This window comes from Crocodylus porosus, unplaced genomic scaffold (genome assembly GCF_001723895.1).
Source record: "Crocodylus porosus isolate Cpor-Errol unplaced genomic scaffold, CroPor_comp1, whole genome shotgun sequence".
In the NCBI taxonomy this organism is placed as follows: Eukaryota; Metazoa; Chordata; order Crocodylia; family Crocodylidae; genus Crocodylus; species Crocodylus porosus.
The window spans coordinates 12,684,300-12,688,809 of record NW_017728918.1 but is presented as its reverse complement, the minus strand read 5'-3'; the positions used below and the strand labels follow the sequence as shown (position 1 = coordinate 12,688,809).

Here is a 4,510-nt window from a genome sequence, read left to right as displayed (position 1 = left end):
AAGGGATGGAGCCATGAGTGGCTTGTCTGGGGGCTATGGGGAGGTGGGGGGTGGTGATTCCCGCTACTGTGCACACCCTGGAGGGCATGAGAGGCATGTGCCTCCAGATCTGCATACAGGGCAGAGTGGGCTGCTGCTGTGGGCTGGGGCAGTGCCGGGCTCTTCCTGGCAGGGAACGGGCTGTATTTGGGGCAGGCAGCCGCGGTGCTGAGAGGAGGCCCTCCTGTAGCCCTGCTCCCAGCACCATTGCCACCGCTTGCCCTGAGCATGGTCCAACCTAGTCCCTGCTGCACTGGGAAGGGCCCGGTGCCAGCCTGCCATGGCAGCCCACCCTGGCGTGCACAGATCTGGGGACGCGCCCTCCATGCCCTCCCAGGGTGCATGCCGTGGCAGGAGTTGCCCCCATCCTGCACCCCCCAGATGAGTCACTTGCAGCTCCGTCCCACATCCCTGCCCCAACCCCACTCCCTCCCTCACCGATGAGGCCTTGATCTGCCCCCGCATCCCTTCCTCCACACCAGACTTGCCAACCAGATGCTGGTCTCCAAGCCACCAGGCTGTGCTCCATGCCGTGTGCATGCTGTGACTGTGCTCACGCTTAGGGCATTAATCAGCCACATGAGGCAAAAAAAGCCGATTGCCATACTCTCAAATTTCCCTGTATCAATGCTGATTCAGTATGGGACCAATGTATCGGTGCACCTCTAGATATCACCCTAAGAAATCCTTGCCTCTAGATTCTCACAAATTTGATTAACTTGGCACGCTGATGCACTAGCTAGAATGTAGCAGGATACAACCTCCCTCGGACTACAGAAGTATTAACGTCTGAAAACAAATGACAAAATCATAGTGATTAGTTTTTAAATTTCCCTTTTGGAGTATAATGCAGAGAGAGAGAGAGAGAGATTGAATGCTTTTTTTTTTTGTAATGCCTTACAAGACCATGCCAGCTTAATCGTAAAACCAAGCTGGACTTCTAGGTTAGGTTAGGTAGAAGTCTAGACCAAGCTAGACTTCTATGGTTGTTTTGGTTCCATTGAACATTTTTGTATCCTTATCTATTTCCTAATCTAAAGAGAAAATAAAAAATCTCCATTCTCCTTTGAAGTATTTGAGAAAACAGGGGGGATTTCAGAAACTTGGCATACAAGCGTGTGCTTTCCTAAACCACTTAGAGTAGGATGTGAAAAAAATGAACTCATAATTTTTAACTCTGAGAAAACACTATCGCATCAGTGCTCTGGTTTATTAAGAAAAATACATTCCAAAATTTCTCCTGCCAGCATATATTTGGAAAAATTAAATCCTAGATAATCTCTTAGATCTTCTGTTCTGTTATCACGTGTAGAGTTTTTGTTTTCTTTTCTTTTGTTTTTTACCATCTGATTGTAGCAAAGCAGCTCAAGTCTGCTTTCCTTGTCTTGGATTTTACAGGAGCTTTACAACTGTTTACTCTATTTACAAGACTAAATCAGCGGTTTACAAATGGAGACCTTGCTTGATAATGAAGTTATTTCCTTGCCCCTCAAATATTTCTAATTCTTATCTTTCTGCACAGCTGTTTGTAAGTTCAGCTTTACAGAATCTCTTGATTGGATTTCTGCTGGCTTAGTTTAACAAAGAAGTCTTTCACTGAAGTTATCCAAATAAAAAAAAGTTAAGCGAAAATTGTGAAAATGGATTAGTTAGATCCATGTAGGCCTATAACAATCATTCTGTATGTGCCCCAAGAAATTCCTTTTTAGGGCATCATGTTGAGCCAAAAGAAAACATTTTGTTTGTTTGTCCCATTTGTACACTGAAAAACAGCTCTTATAAAGCTTGGCAGATCACCCAAAAAATGTGGGGGAAAAGGTGCATCAATTTTGACCTGATGTAACAGATTTCATAGATTTCATAGACAGATTTACAGCCTTCCTGTTAGAAATGTGTAGCTGGAAAAGCCTAAATTATCCCAGTAAGGTTAACAGGAATGCCTGGATGAAATCTACCCATTGGTATACTTAAGGATTTCTAATGTGTTTAATTAAATACTGTTAGGTTAGCTAGCAGTTAGGCTGCCTGAATTTTGCTATACTGTATTGTTTCAATGTGTTCTTCAAACCCGCATTTATATGGGGAAGGCAATGTCTTTACAATATATGCTGCAGTATATGCAGTATGCAAATACATGTTGGTGTTCTCTATACATGATGTATGGTATATGTTTAGCCCTATGCCTTAGAAGGGTTTACTCCAATAAAACTGCACCCACTGACATTTCGCCTCAAGCATATATCTGACATCATTCAAGCTTAGGTACTTAGACATCTCCTTTCTTTATCATTTACAGTTCTTTATGCTAGATCTGATTATAGCAAATCTTTCTCCTCTTCATCATCTCTGGTTTTGTGTGGATCTCATAAAATACTTATGCTGTTCATCTGCTCAACTGATTGTAAAATGTTCAAATAAGCTATTTTATCTGTGTTGCTGTTTGTCCAGTCTGACATTAATAAGACTGTTTTGTTGCTCATTATACTGTTTCAGGCTTGCTTTTTCCATTTTCCCCAAAGAGCCACAGCCTTAGATCCATCTCCAGCCTTTTGATCATATCACATATCATATTTTTCTAATGTTGTTATTTAAAAATAAATAAATTTAGAAACAGATGCTTATCCAGGACAAATTTAAATTAAAAAGATGACCTTTGTGTTTGAAGTTTCTTAATGAAGTTGACTTTCTAATAGCCCAAGAAATCTGATTCTGTAGCTTTAGACTGGCTGAAAGCCTGTTTTCCCTTGTATTTATATCTGTAAGAATAGTTGTTTTAAGGAGACCTTTGGCTAGATGAGCAAGGAAAGCAAAGGAAAAAGGAGCTCTAGAGCTCAAGCCGGACTGTCATTTAGAGGAACAGGAATGGTTTTCTCCAGAACAGTAAGTGTTTGGGTTTAGGGAGGGAGCAGGGCTGTGACAAGCTTTGCGCTGATAAAAATGAAATGTTCAACACTCACATTTGTTACATCGGCAATAATGATTCCCTTGAACCCTTGAAAGACCGTGCAGTGCAATGCAAGTCCAAACACTTCTGATGCTGGTCTTGTGTCTGCATTTGTGCATACTTAGTCATGGAATCAGACAGCATCAGTGTAAGATTATGGTGTGTAATGAGCACCAGCAGGAAGTATTCTTAAAGAAGGATAAAGGGACATTTTGTTTCAAAATTACTTGAGTTAGGTACTTTTCAAAATAGAATTTAGGCTTTAAGTCATTTAGGTGCTTTGGAAAATGTTATCCTTTGTCTTTAAGTCTTATCCTTAAAATCAGTGTAATATACTCATTTCAGAATTGGAAGAGTTTTTATTAGTTCCTATTACTCTACGGGATTTGTCTGTGCACACAGGTACGGACATTCCTCAATTCAGTCCCAAAATTAAATACATTCTACAGAAATTCTTTGTCTCCTCACTTCTATTATGGAAAACTTATTGTTTTGAGAGAGAATCCTAAAACTTTGCTTGCAGGAAGGGAAATTTACACTCACGAGAAGCTGCTGTAGCATTTTAACTTCTCTTCATAAATCATATATTTTTGTTACTCCTTTTTAAGATCTTTGTCTTACATGGTGTTATATGTTCAGGCTTTGGCAGAGAAAGAGGCCAGCAAAATTCACTAAAAGTTTGCCGGATTATGTTGTATGTACATTCTTCCTGCAAATATCAAATCATCCCTCCCTTTTATTGACATTGCATCAGGGCTGATGGGGCCAGTATGGGATCAGCAGCTTTCTGCCTGTTTTCTGAAATTGCACTGGTCCTAAGGCTAAGTGCAGACATTTAGGGGGGGTTAGGAAAAGGTTAGAAGGGGTTCAAAATGGCCATTTGATCCAACTGAGTTTCTCCAGTACAGACCTTACAATTATGCCTGGTCTCAGTGATTGGAAATCAGTCTAAACCCACAGCAGTAAAGAATTTCCATGCAAACAGACTGGTCTAAAAATGGCTTAACCCGGTCTGAGATAGACCTGGATCGATGTACACTCAAACTTAATTGAACTAGGTTAGACCAGTGAATTGAACTTCTGTACAGTTACCTGCGCAGCCCCAGGGCTGGGAAAGCCCAGCAGCCAGCCCCAGCGCTAGGTTTGTGCTTTTGTGACCCCCCCCCACACCCCAATCACTATTTTAGTCCTTGACCTCTTGCCCAACCCTTCCAGCCCCCCCACGACCCCACATCCCAGAAGTCTCTCTGAGTGCTGCCAGTTTTAGAAGTGTTCAAGCAAATGAGTATTGGGGGGGGAAGGAGTGGGAGGGATGGGGGTAAATTCTCGGGGGGGGGTTAAAATAGCCTCTGGTCCCCCCAAACCTCCCATGGACCCCACGAGACTCCCTGATCCCACCAAACCCTCCTGGACCCTAGCAACCCCACGCAGACCTGATCGCCTCCCCGATCACCCCCACAGATGCCACCTGCCCCTCCCCCTTGTCCCTGCAGATCCCACCTGCCCCCCTCTCCCGCCGGGCAGGCA

At 42.9% G+C, this 4,510-nt stretch overlaps 1 protein-coding gene and 1 long non-coding RNA gene across 2 annotated transcripts in view; one reads left to right on the top strand and one right to left on the bottom strand.

The window, feature by feature from the left end:
• Positions 1–791, bottom strand: part of LOC109311600 — a 4,823-nt gene extending 4,032 nt beyond the window's left edge. Inside the window, exon 1 of the long non-coding RNA XR_002101541.1 lies at positions 647–791. This is a non-coding gene — a long non-coding RNA (uncharacterized LOC109311600). The remainder of the gene's footprint in view (positions 1–646) is intronic.
• KLHL29 (kelch like family member 29) overlaps positions 1–4,510 on the top strand; it is a 473,943-nt gene that overhangs the window by 123,600 nt on the left and 345,833 nt on the right. The gene's annotated exons all lie outside the window — the stretch shown is intronic.